The sequence below is a fragment of the Ambystoma mexicanum genome, chromosome 1p (genome assembly GCF_040938575.1).
Source record: "Ambystoma mexicanum isolate Mex_15411 chromosome 1p, UKY_AmexF1_1, whole genome shotgun sequence".
Lineage (NCBI taxonomy): Eukaryota > Metazoa > Chordata > Amphibia > Caudata > Ambystomatidae > Ambystoma > Ambystoma mexicanum.
Genome location: NC_090921.1, coordinates 79,268,139 through 79,282,459, shown reverse-complemented (window position 1 = coordinate 79,282,459; position 14,321 = coordinate 79,268,139). Strand labels below are relative to the sequence as shown.

General features: G+C 49.8%; 1 long non-coding RNA gene across 1 annotated transcript in view; it reads left to right on the top strand.

Annotated features, from left to right (window-relative positions):
* The first annotated feature begins 11,183 nt into the window (after positions 1 to 11,183).
* LOC138566322 (uncharacterized) overlaps positions 11,184 to 14,321 on the top strand; it is a 203,119-nt gene continuing 199,981 nt past the window's right edge. The window contains exon 1 of the long non-coding RNA XR_011301905.1: positions 11,184 to 11,424. This is a non-coding gene — a long non-coding RNA (uncharacterized lncRNA). The remainder of the gene's footprint in view (positions 11,425 to 14,321) is intronic.

The following is a 14,321-nucleotide window of genomic DNA, read 5'->3' as shown; positions in this document are numbered from 1 at the left end:
CCATTGGTGACGCTGACACAAACTCAAGAGATCAGAAAACAAATACAGATAAGGGTCTACTACAGGCCCAAGGGAGGTCCCAATCATGTAATGCATAAAGCATTGGCAATGCACACAAATGGTAACTGGGTCCTATGTCAAAGGACAGTCCACTTCTATTTTGTCAGTAGCAAGTATGAATTTACCAAATCTGCCGCCCTGGTAGTAGACCCTCCCGAGTGGTGATCCCCCAGAACCCAAATTAGGCAGTTAATGGGAGTACCTCACTTTTACGTGTCCTGGTCAGATCTCTGGCTATTATGAGCGCTGCTAGTTTAGCCTCAATGGTGCGGTTTCTTTCGACTGCCGCGTTGTTGAAGTGGTCTGAGAGGACGTCACAGGGTGTTTGGGAGAGGGGAACAAGGGGTGGGGGGAGCCTTGAATGTCTGAGGGAGGAGGTTCTGATGATGCGGGGAGACAGAGGCCATTGGTCCAAATAGTGAATGGATGGCAGGCCTTCCTGGAGAGAGGTTGGGTAGGAAGGCCGGCATGGAGTAAGCAAAGTCTGGATTTACTATTACCTTGTTCCACAGCAGGAAGAATCTTGACGGGCCAGCGATGGTAAGGCGGAGAGGAGACTTTGCTGTTGATAGCTAGAAGAAGGTGGCTGTGTGATCGGTCCAGATGAGTGGTCAGGGGAGGGGTCATCATGTCGAAGGAACTGAAGATTGTGTCAAGCATAGGGCCTCCAGGTCATCCAGGAGTGGCTACGTCATGGGGATTTGTGCAGTGTCGAGCTGTCGAGCTATATGTTGAGATATCCTAGCAGGCTGAGGGAGGAGGTCAGCTACCTGGATGGTCGCAAGGGAGTCGCTTAGGGTATCAGCGTAGTTTCTGTTGTAGCTGTGCAGTCTGTATAGAAGTAAGAAGCTGTGAATAAATGATGGGTTGCTGAGAAATTTCACTCGGATTCGCAGTCTGCGTTGCAGGCTTGTACTTTGGAGTGTGGGATGGTGAGGCGTGATTTGTGGAGGGATGCGATCCCGTCTGCCCGGTTTGTTCTGTTGTGCACGATTAGAGTAGCCTGTGGGGAAGGCCTCACGCGCAATGGTGTCGGCAGTCTTGGAAAAAACAGGTTTCTGTGATAGATACAATCAGCACAACCGCATATTGCCTGGGCTGCTAATAACTACCCTGTCTAAAGTTCAGAAACAGCACAGCATCCATTTCTCAAAGATAAACTACAGAAACTGCCTAGGAAAAGGAGACAGGAACTACTCCTATTCACTGCTCCATTTCCATGACGGCTATCTAAAGCACTCAGCGGTGGTCCGGACGGACGGAGTAGAGTCCTACAGAAAGGTTGCAGGCGAAGAGTGAGGGGAACGCTGGTTGAAGGGGAGCGCAGGGAGGAATAATTGGGACAAGCGCGTAGGGTGCTGCTGGAGATAGACAGCTGATGTGGAATCCCAGCAGAGGTTTTATATCGTATTGTAGGCCCACATCAAGCATTCCGATTGGTCAAGACTGATGTCAAAATCCAGGTGCTAATAACAGTAATTAACCAGCACGTTACTGAGATTAGCTCCTGAAATACGCAACAGAGTCAACGCTATACACTTATGATAACACACAACGTGCAATACTAATCTTATTTCACTTCCTGCTGCCCTTAAACCTTTCCCTTTGTGTGCTCCACTATTTACTGTTACACCGCCCCTTTTAACCCAGTGGCACATCCCAGACCTCGCCATGCCATCCCCCACTTGACTCGCTATCGCACTAGCTCACCACTCCTTCCCATTGACATACAACAGCACACTGCAGAATATTGCAACCAAACCGTCCCTACATGTTAGCCAAAACACAGAATAAGGATATTGGGGCCATTAGGCTCCAGACCACTTACAGGACTGTCCCCTAACACATCCCAAACATCCACCATACTTAAGTGTCCCCTACTAGGACTCACTGACCACCCAGATATACCCCATACTTTGCAGACAATAACTGGGTAGTGCCACAGATATCCACACGCCCCTGACAAGAATACATGACAACCTCACTAACACCATACCATTCTTACAACTCGATTAGGGGGACGTAACAGACATTCCAGACCCACTTCCTACACCAGAGATATCACATGTTACCAAACCAGGACTGCCCCCATCACAAGAGAATACTGCCCGATGGGAATGTGAATTGCAGAGGTGCCTCATGTATGCAAATCCTCCTCCAACATCCATCAACTGCTCATCATCATCCGTATAGCGCATTTCACCATTGGTATGGGCCCAAGGAGCTGTAGGTTTAACACCCTTGGGGGACTGGAATCCAGGTATGGGACATTTGTTAAAAAAGGTACAGAATGCACGTGTGCATTTTAGCCAATACTTAGGTAGGGGTGGCAGGTCCCTGCTAGACAACCATGTCGAGCTAGCAAGTTGATGGGTGTTGAGAGGTGGTCTGGAGAGTATGCGAAAACAAGAGTCATTATGTGTGCAGCTAGACCGAATTCTATAGTGGGGATAGATGCATTCTTATGGCAGTGGTGTTGTGCAGTGTGTCTTAAGAGTAGTTAGTGCAAGGGTGCTGAAAGGTAAACTTAGGTGATAGTTGGGGCTGGGGGGTATATATGTGTACAGCTAGACCACATTTAATCATAGAGGATAGCTGCATGAACACAAAACACAATATCTGTCTCCAAACCACCACGCAGCAGCCATGATGTACAAGTAACAAGGAAACAACCTGCACGCTACCCTGTTTCAACAAACTGGTTGGCATTTAAACTCAAAACGCCCGTCTTCCAGGACGATCCACAATTTAAACTTGCTTGAAGGTATTTAGCTTCTCACACAGGTTAGCTTAACACCAAGAGCTACCCGGATAAACATTAGGGCCCTAACTACCCTCTCCCCCCAGAAGCCAAGTGGTGACAAACGAACATACCCATATCACATTAACTTTGAGAATCAAAACGTATATAAAAAAAGGAACACGAGGACACATCTAAAAGACATGTAAAGCAGGGCGAGTCAATTTAAGGAAGATACAAATATAATGTGCACCTTGTGTGGAAGTTACATTGGCCTCACACCATTTCCTAGACTTTTCACTCTGCTGCTTCCAAGTCGATTTTGATCTCTGCGCTGAACCACTCATCGCAAAAAATAAGATATGTTTGATTGCCTTTACTGTCAAAAATCAATACACTTATTAGCACCAGACTGGTACTGAGAAGCTGGTTTGGTTGTTTGGGTGGTGGAAGGAATCCAACAATAAAGTCCCCCATTACAAGCGGGCTACTGCTTGATCCACAAAATGTAAAAAGGCAAACGTTGGCACTAGCCTGCCACCTCAAATAGAACAGGCACTGGCAATGTCAATAGTTGTTTGCGCAGGCATGGGAAAGGCTTTGCCAGACACTGCTGTAGTTGGTATTAACTGACCACTGACGACAGCTGCAAAATGATGCGAGCAACAGGGAACATAATCGCAATGCATGGCAAATTCCCAACACTTAAGTGGCTTCTCCAATGCTTTTTACAGGACTTCTGTAAAGGACACTTGCGCTTATAAATCGAGTTGGTGGCTGAATGCAGAGCTGGTTAAGACATTGGTAGTTTGTTTACATTTTCAATTAAGTGATTAACTTCCAGAAGACTGCTTTCAAAAAACACTATCGGGCACTCTGAGGGAAAAGTCTTGATAACGCAAGTTTAAGGAGATACCAGGAGTATTGTTTTTTGGGCAGGCAGTGGGTGGGTAAACAACCAAACAATACCTACAAGCTTTGTCAGTCCTCATATGCCATGTCTCCCAAGCTATACTCTAACGCAATAGTTAGGCTTATAGGGAAAGTGCGAACTAATATCTAAAACTAAAATGGACCCCAGAAGCACCCTTTCCAGGTTACTTTTATGTTTCCTGGAAAAGGGCAATGCATAGTGAACAATTCTATTTTTTAGAAAAACGTTTTAAAAAAGATTTAGAACCCCCCCTAGCTTTAGACCAGAAGTACAATTTAACAGGATTCAACATTTAGCCTGCTTTAAATGGAGCCCAAGATCAGGCAAGTTAGCTTAATTACACAGTATTATCTCCACCTCCCTCTTCCTGACCACCATCAAGGAATCCACCTTTTACTGAATACTTCCACCATCCCAATTACTTCAGAAAGTGCAATACTCCCCACTCCCGCGTTAGTTTTTTGTTTCCTGCCCGTCAGGATCTTGGGTAGGTGTCTGGGCAACCTGCTGCCGCTCCGTCGTTACTTTCAGGGCTTGGAGGGGCACCTGTATGTTCCAGTGAACCCCCCCCCCAATGCTTTGGGGTGGTGGGGGGCGGGAAATTGGTCTGCCAGGCCACCCTTGTTGAGCAGGGGTTTGGTTGGGCAGGCACCTGTCCTGGAACTTCTGGGGGTTCCATGTATTAATTCCGCAGCTAAAATATCGCGATGCAAAAATATCGCCATATTTTTGCGTCGAAATTTACACATGGACCCTGCAGGGGACCCCCTCATAATTTTTTAATGTGCGGGAGGCACCCCCTTAACCCCACTCCCACATAATATCCCCAACAAAAATATCGCCTATGGCAAACCAAACGGCCATATCTACGGCGATATTTGTGTTGGGGATATTATGTAGCGATACCCTTCTGGGCAGTCTGGCCGCGTTTTCACCCGTCTGGGCTGGAGCATTGCTCCGAGCCTGGGTGGTAGTGAGTGGGAGGGGCTTCCTGCTCCCTCTTCTGCAGCTGCCAGGCCACTTCACTCCCAGTCTCCAAACACTGCTCTTCATTGGCAGACATGAGGGGAGCTCCGGCATGCACAGCTGCATAGTTTCTGGACTCCGCAGGCATACAGGCACGGCTCAGAGTCATACTCAAGATTCCCCCTCTTTGAAATAAAATTAAGAAAAATGTGTGCTTGGCTCGTTCCTGCAAGCGTTTGGATGCTGGAGGGGGAGGCAGGTATGACATTCAGGCTTGCTGTGCTTTCTAGCAGGCACGCGCACGTCCCACGGCTGCTTAACTGGGTCAGCAGGTCACGTGGTTGGCCCTGGTGCATGGAGGGGCAGCCACACCATTGGTTGTACCTGGTTGTCGTCTTTGGGGGCACTGGCTGATCCCGAGGAGCCTAAATGGAAGCAGGTAGCAGAATACATGGGGTTTGGGGTCCGGTTGCAGGCCTCCTCTGTGCCAGTTTAAACATACCGTCAGGGCGGGACTGCCATTGCTTCCCGAGATTCGGGAGGAAGTGCTCATGGATTGGCAGGAACCATGGTGGCGAATCCTCACTTTGAGACCAGGCTTCATACCTTGCACAGAGGTGGGCGCGCTTCCATGGGGGCTTCAGGTGGATACTATCATGTCGAGCATAGTGGGTCGCTCATCAACATGGTTGATGAGCGAGACATTCTGGATCTGCGGACAACACCTAGAATGGTCTTACACTAGGGCCCACGTGATCTTTCGGGCTGGAACATACGCCCCCTACATGGCTGGTGGTTTTCTCAAGTTGTGCAGGACAGATTGTGCTGCCCTCTTGCAGGCTGATCGGTCACAGGTGGGGCTCCCGTTTGATTTGGCATATGGTGGGGTTCGTGGTGAGGTCTCGGGCCACCGTCACTTGCACCACCGAGACTGGTATTCTGATGGACATCAGAAGGCGATGGCATCGTGTGTTTCCGAGTGAAAGCCCAGGACTTCAGGTGGCCGCATGATGTTTTGGTGTCATGCAGTGTCCAGGGGCAGTCTTTAGAAGCCTCCTGGGGAGGTCAGGCAAAAGGGACTCATACATTTGGCAACCCCTTTGTTGTATTTGCTAGGAGGTCTTCACCAAAGAACAGACGCCAAATGTGTCTGGGCCTGGCTCAGGCCAGCTTTCAGGTCGTTCTCTGCCGATCTGTGGGTGAACAGGATTGTTTGGTGGGAAAACCACATCAAATTTGTCTCACCTCCTCCGTGCTCAGAGGTGTTGGCAACTTTGCTTCCCTGGAGGGGACAGTGCGTTCTGGCCATTGTGTGTTTTGGAACTATTGGAGAATGGGGCAATTCAGGAGGTTTCCAGGAAGAGAGGGCTATGGGATTCTACCCAGTTATATTGGTGGCACCAAAACCCAATGGCAAGTTCCATCTGATCATGAACCTCAAGAGGCTAAACAAGTTTGTGCAGACTACATTTTAAGATGATCAAGAATTTTGACGTCCTTCGATCTCCAGGACGTGTACTTTCTGTGCCCATTGTCTTCCTGGGCAGCCATTTCCAGTTCCTGAAGACAGCACCCCAGGTATTCAAAAGGTGTTGGGATCCAGTGGTGGCACACCTTCATGCCACGGGCATAGGTGCTTCTGTATCTGGACGACTGGTTGATCATGTGGAGCATACAACCATTGTCTGTCGAGTGTTGAAATCTCAGAGGTTCCACATCAACATATCTTGTTTGGAACCATCTCAGGATCTTCAGTATGTAGGGGCCCTTTTCTGTACCACAGAGGGGCTGGATTTGCTGCTGCTGGATGCAGCAGTTCACCTACAGCATATTTTGAGGTTTCTGCCGAACAAGGGCTGGGTTTTTGGGGGGGGGGGGGGTTCTCAGGGTCAGGTGGCAGCATGCGTCTCTATGGTTCCGCTCCACATGTATCCACAAGTTTCACACTCGCACCGCTCTTTCCCTGATGTACGAAGCACAAATTGCCATTTTGGCCGGAACAGGGGGGGGGGGGAGAGGGTGAGGGGGGGGGGGCTGGGGTTCAGCTCCAGTGGATACGCTAGGGCAATCTGTTACAAAGATTTCCGTTGATTCACCCAATACCGAACATTGTTACTAACGCCACCAGTGGCCTCTGGGGTGGGGGGGGGGGGGTGGAAACCATTTGCAGGCATTTCGTGTCGGGGGGACAATGGCCTGAGCAGGATTTTCCACATGTCTACGTTTCACCCTGATCTGGTGGGATGTCCAGGTTGTGGATACTGGACATGTTTGCGTCACTGATGGATGCACAACCCACCTGTTAAAAATTGCTCTGGTCTAGGTGTGTTGGTGACCCCCCCCCCATGGGACCTTCCCTTGGTTTTGCATGCTTTGCAGGACCAGTGGAACCCATGGATATCAGGTTTCCAACATGGAAGACAGTGTTATTTCTCAGTGGCCGTTACCACGGTGAAAAGCTGGGTGAAATTGAAGTACTGTTGTGCAGATCTTCGATCAGTGTTTTCTTCCTAAAGTCCCTTTGGGGTTCCATCAGGCACAGGATTCTGCGCTCCCGTCCCAGCTCGCCAGACTATCCTGGCCTAACTAGGCGCGCCACTGTGTCTTTGAACAAAGTTTGTTTGCGACATTTGGGAGTTTGAAGCATGACCTGAAGACGTTTGCCCACGATTAGGCATTGCTCTAGGTAGGCTATTGCCATAGCCTATTCTGAGGCAAAAGGATGTTGCTTTTGTTCAGGGGTGCTCTAGAAGATGCATGGCCGCATCTTGGCCAGGGGAGTGTCGATTCAGGAGGTCTGCCGTGTGGCTACCTGGGCAGACCCTAAATACGTTTACTAAACACAATCTAGGTATTGCTCCTTTTAGGGAGGGGGTGTGGAGTGCTAGGACCACAGGTGATTTGTTATGGCGTTTTGAAATAAAGTGGGCATTAACGTGTTGCACACTGGTTAATCTATGTTTTTGTGTTCATGGATACATTTTTCCCCACTCTTTGGTATGGCTCACTAGTAAGTACTATGATAAGGAAGAGACATGAGGCAATAGACTCGTCACCAACCAGTAATATTCATTACTTCTACTCTTCCTCGTCACAGTACTTATGACTCCTCACCCATCCTGATATGGCATGAACATTCCACGAAGTGTTAGGGCAGTGGTATCCAAACCGGTTCATGTCGTGTCTCCTCCCTCACAAGTAAAAATACTCATACTGGGCCCCATATCTGCTTATATTTTCTATTTAAAGAAGTCTCTGTACTCCCTTTTTGAAGAGCCTTGCTACCACCCCCCTTCATGCCCCCCCACCGCTCATAAGGGGCCAGCCCACCGCTCAAAACTGACTGTTAGCTGTCATCTTCAACTCCACCCTCCCCTTCCCTCACATTTCTGATGTCCCTAACAAGTCAAACTATCAGCTGCACCTCCTCAGAAGTATTCTTCCTTTTCTCACTTTTTCCTAGAAGCTGTCTCCAGAGCTCTGGTCATCTCTAGGCTTGACTATTGCAACACACCTCATTCTAAATCTCAGTGTCTCTACTAGCTTTACATCTTACCCAGAAGATGGCTGAGAGACTGGTCCTTGGCCTCAAGCCCAGGGATCGTATTAGTCTCCACACTGGTTCCCTGCACCAGTAAGGATCAAGTTCAAACCCAGTTGCATCGGCCACAAGGCTTTCTGAGACAGCTCTACCTCCAACTTTTTCTCCCTAAACATCTTACTTCTCAAGCTCTCCACCCCTTCACCTCAAACTCTGTGAGGGGCAGACGCTTCTCCACGCAGAGAGTTGGAGGCAGATCCATCTCCCCCACTGGAGCATGCCCCCCTGAAACTTGAGCAGAACCACCCCCGGTTCAGGAAGTAACTCAAGACCTTGCTTTTCACTTCTGCTCTTTCTCTCCCCTGCTGATGCACCCCACTGCTCCTCCGCACACGGGTCACCCCATGAACTCGGCCCAGACTCCTGCATATCCTGTTGCCCTTGCACTACAGTCCCCATGAGCCACCCGCTGACTGCACTTGTGAGTTAACTGCACTTCCCTCTCCCCCACGCATGTCCAATTTGAATGACAAGGCCTAGTGAGATAGTTATAGTGTTCTCCCTTTGTCCCCCCCACTTGTCTTCTTGCCCCTAGAAACACACAGGCACGTTCAAAAAACCACATTACATCATATAAGCGAACGGACCTCTCTTATAGTACACTAAATGGGCATTGCCCGACATCACAAAAACACCACTGTTCCAATTGTCAACCAACCATTCTCTTCGGACAAGCGCACAGAGGATAACCAGACTATAAAAACAGGCTCGTATCCGGGGCTCAAACATAACCACCGTTAAACCAACAAGGAATTTACTGTAAACCGCGTGTCTCATTCATTAAGGAAAACTGGAAAATACAGAGCAATTTTATTTCTGAAACAGGTTTACAACGACTCCCCGACCAACGTTCCCTTGAAAATCTGTACACACACTTTGCAATAAGTTTTAATTGAACATGTGATCACCTTCAACGCAATACGTTTTTAACTTTGTATATGGCTACGCAGACACATTTTGTTCAAGTACAAAAAAAAAGGCGAACACTGTCAGACAAAGAGGGAGCCAGTGAAAACGGGATACAGATATGTACAGTCTGGGTTGTCCCGTTACAGCACACGCACCATGGACTGGACAATAGCTGCCAAATTCAGATAGTCCAAATGAAGGGCATGCCGCGAATCCTCGTAAAAAGCTGTGGGGGCATCACTGACTCGAGACTGGCAATACTAAAAAAAAAAAGAAACCTAACAGGAAACTAAGAGTGCGTTTTGCGCTGAGCTCCTAGAGGAATAGAAAGTCCCCCGTGTCCAGCCCCTTGGCCTGCATGGCCCGGCAGAAGTGCATCTGGTAGTGGTCGTCGGCGTAGTCTATGAGCAGGTTCTCGCTGGGCGTGCGCAGGATGTGGCGGACGGCCTCCTCGGCGGGCACGATGGACTTGAAGAGCACCAGGGCGGCGCGGCCCAGGGGGTCGTAGGTCACCTTGTCCACCGGGCCGTAGCGCATGAAGCGCTCCATGATGTAGTCGCTCGTCAGGTCGGGCGCCAGGCCCTGCACGCAGATGCAGCGGCAGGGCGGCGTGACGCCGAAGCTGAGCCGCACCCGGCTGGAGCCCAGCAGCGCGCCGTCCACGGCCGCCAGGGCCTCGCACACGCTGCGCACCGAGAAGAACTGCACCAGCGCGTAGTAGTGCGAGGCCCGCGGCAGGCGCCGGATGTCCACGTCCACGATGCGCCCGAAGCGCTGCAGGAAGAGGCGCAGCTCCTTGCGGCTCACCGCCTTGTCCAGGTTGCCCACCAGCAGCGTGCGGTTGGCCTTGGGGTGCGCCTCGCCCAGGGGCTCGGCCGGCACGGCCGCGCTGCCGCCCTCCCAGGCCTCCAGGCTCATGCCGGGCTCCAGGATGCTGTCGGCGGCCACCAGCACCCGCTCGCGCTCCTCCAGGTCGCTGAAGTAGACCAGGGCCGCCTGCTCGTCGCGCATCATCTCCACGAAGGCCACGGCGGCGTGCGGCTTGAAGAGCCCCCAGACGGAGCGGTACAGGGTGTGCGGCGGCAGGCCCGTCACCTTGACGCAGTAGCAGTTCCGCAGCAGGGCCCGCTTCTCCGGGTTCATCTTGGAGAAGGTCGGCGCGTGCGAGGGGCTCGGGCTGCGGCGGAGCCGGGGGCGGCCCCGGGTCAGGCTGCTGTAGGGCGACAGGCTCCGGCGGCGCGGCGGCGGCGGGAGGTACGGGGAGCGGCCTCGGCGGGGGCCCAGTGGGGAGCGGCTCCTGCGCAGCGAGCGCCCCACCTCATACAGGAGCGCCGCTGCCGCCGCTCCCGGGGAGCGCCGCCTCTCCGGGAGCCGGTGCAAGAGGCGCTCGTCGAGCAAGTCCGAGTAAGGCAGCGGGGAGAGGCCGCTGGTCCGGGGCGGCTTTTCTCGGTAGTCCACATCGCCGCGGACCGTCCCCCCGCGTTGGGATTCGTAGGCCGGGCTCCGCGGGTCGCTGTAGCTGCGGGATGTGTGGTATCCAGGGATGTAACCGCCGCCGCTGCTGCTGCTGGCGCGTTCCGCCACCAGGAGGCCGTACAGGTCAGCCACCAGCGCTCCGTTCAGGTCGAGCCCGCTCTTGGCGAAGCGGCTCGGCAGGACATAAGGGTCCCGCCGCGTGGCACCGGCGCTTTTGTTGTACTCGGTAAACCGTGCTCTGCCTTCTGGTCCCATCTCTTTCTCAGGCCGACACAAAATGGCCGTGGCGGCGGTGGAACGGCCAGTGTGTGTTTAGAGGAACGGACCAAACGAGTGGAGCCGGAAAAGGAAATCCGCCCGTAGCACAACTGGGGCGGGGACCTAGCCCAAAAGTAGCACACCCACATGCTTCTCAATGGGGCGCATTTCATGGGAAGAGAACATCACTAAATTGTTTGCAGTGTGTTCTGCCAAGCCAATCACGCAGGTGAGGGAATCGTGATATGAGTGCGTGCGCCATTCCATTCAGGATATTCCAGTCCAGTCTTGCTATTAACTTTGCATTCTTGGACTTGTAGTCTGTATAAAATGGGGGCACCCTGAACTATAAGTCCCAGAATGCTGTTAAATCCAGGCCTGGCGTCTACAGAATGGAATGAAGCGTGTTGGCATGTATGCACTAGATCTCCACATGGAAATCGAGATTTTCTCGCTTCTGCCTGTTTGGAGAGTCCCACAGTACGTACAAATGTTATGATTGACAAGAGACCATTACTGATTGTGTTTTGTTAAAGTTTGCCATGTAAACTTTGGTTTTCATCATTCTGGGAGAGTTCATTGTTTTAATAATGTATGGATATCATGTTGTATATTTTAATTTGATAGTGGGCAACTCATGACACTCTAGTCTCTGCAAATGGAGGGAGTAGCGTTGGGGGAGTTGCAAGGAAGAACAAAACGCAACCCTTTTCTGTGTACTGTTGCTGCCTAAAGCATACATGCCAACATTCAGACACACCTAAGAGGGAGTTTTGAGAGAGAAAATCGGGATACATACTTTTTCCCATAGAAATGTATTGGCGCTGGAATTATCTTAGACGGGAGAACGTGAGAAAATGCAGTATTTCTCACTGAAAGGTCGGGAATCTCCCGCCTAAATCGGGAGGGTCGGCATGCATGCTAAAGTGCACTTTGAAATCCCCTTATCCCATGTTTGCATGGTGTGTCAATGCAATAAACTTTGGCACTGATCGTAGACATGCATGGTATCAAAAACCAGGCCAATATCATTCGACCTCCCAGCCTAACTGAATCACATGTGAACACACAACTCCTCCACTGAAACAACAAAGGTAGCACAATGGAATCACACCACCAGAAGGTGTACTACATGTCCCTAAACATCACACCAATCCACCACAGATACACCAAGATAACCCTCCGCACCCTTTAAGCACTGCTCTGACAGGCTCTGTAAACAATCATACAAACACTTATCTTAATAACCTGGAACACATATTACCCACTGCTAAAGATAGCTAAAAAAAATGTCTAAAACTTTTGCCCTACCGAACCGCGCAGACCTACATCGTAAGAAAGCCGCCTTGCTGCTGCTTCTAAAGAAGTTCCCTACCCTATCTCTTGCCGATCCTGAAGCTTCAATGAACCGCGAAAATGGCCAAAGGTACAAGATTTGATAATTGGGCATAGAAAAGAGTTTCACTTATTCTCCTTTGGGACTCATATCTGGACGCCCCAAGCAACTTCAGTGACTGGCAGTGAGGAAGGAAATGAATGTTGGTTCTCCCGCTTTCCCCCCACCCCCTGCTATACACACATCTCTGGTTCACTGAATGGCTGGCGAGACTATATATCTGCCTGTAAAATCACGCGATATGGGAATGAGAGAGGGCCAATGCAAACAATAATGCAATTCTAGGTTACAATACTTGTGGCCAGAGGAGCACACTTTTTTTCCTAAATAATTAAATCTGCCCCAACAAGGCGGCGGGGACTTCTCTTTTGCAGATAGTGTGATCTTAATACCTTGTAATGACTCCCACTTGTGCATTTAAATCAGAGTGGGATTACATTATTTGGCCAGTATCACACACTTTGGCTAAACGGTGAAGCAGGGACTTTAACCAACTCTGCAATTTAAGCACTTGACCACACACCGTCCAAGCTTTACTTGTTACAAATATTTCATGTTTGGAATTCAGGGCCTTGAATAATTCTGTCTTATAAAGTTTGCTTGCAAACTGACATTTATAGAAACAGGTTAAGCGAAATGATTTTCACTGTAGCATCATTTTTACATCCTGAAAGTAAAACTTTAAGTCCCGGAGTGCAAACTAATGTAAGACGGAAACATCTCCCATTCAACACAATGTTACTTTCACTACTGTCAGACAGACACTGAAAAAAGTTGTGTAATAAACTAAGCGTTATTTATAGAAATTCTGTGTCACAAATGTCTTACTTGTTATGTATGAGGTTAAGAACATTTGACATGGGCACAAAAACACCTTTTTTTTGCCTGTCGAGCTCGTGGACATCATCGTTATAAGCCAATACTTAACGGGGGCTTTATTCTGTTACTCACTGTAAGTGATTTGGGACTGGCACAGGTCTTTAAGGTAAGTGATGCAGTGTGGGATCCTTCAGTTGTAAATGTCCCGGCCGTCACGCATAAGAAAGGCTTTACTGACAACAACAACATTTTTACCAAGTTGTTCGTGTGCTGGCTGTGCAGCCACGGACAGCACTGTGTATGTCCCAAGCAGGCTGCCACTTGAATAATAGGCAGTGCTTGTTCATCCGAGCAGAGCCGAATCTACATTTGGCTCCGTTTCGTGACCCTTTAACCTACAGGTATGCAATTTAGAATGAAAATGAAGTATTGTTAACGAGTATCGATGCTTAATATTACACTTCCTCTTCTGGATAGAACAAATATTTTATTTCGAAAGCACTTCCGTGCAGAGTAGTCCCAGATAGCCAGAAAACCTAAATCTTCACCCTCCCAAGTTTCCCCACACAAATGGTTCTTCTGTAGTCCAGCTGTGCAGGAAATCGCCAAATCTGGGGGCAACCATAGAGTTAACAGTGCGGTCCCATCCAATAATTTTCATTCTTCATCGGAGCTTAAGCACTTACTACCTTGGTTGTGTGATTCTCTGTCACTGGAGAGTCGTATAATGCTCAGCTGTACTCTGTACTTCTCGAGCAGAAAGCATTTAAAATGGTTTTGTGCCTGTTAAGGCGATTCTATGTCCTGCTTCTCTCAACCCCTCCTGGGGTATTTTTATGCTCAGCACCCAATAGCTATTGACCTCGTTATCCCGGTTTGTACTTTGGTTTCTAGCACACCCCTCCTGTGGGACCCATCTTCTCTGCCCGCCAAGAGCTAGGGGCCTGATTAAACTGGTTTGTTCTCTGCTTTATCTCAACCCCTCCTGGGGTAGTCATGTACTCAGCCCGTCAAAGTCTAGGGGCCTGGATAGCTTGGTTTGTTCTCTGGTTTGTCTCAACACCTCCTGGGGTAGGCGTGTACTCAGCCCATCAAAGGCTAGGGGCCTGGATAGCCTAGTTTGTTCTCTGGTTTGTCGTAACCCCTCTTGGGGTAGCCATGT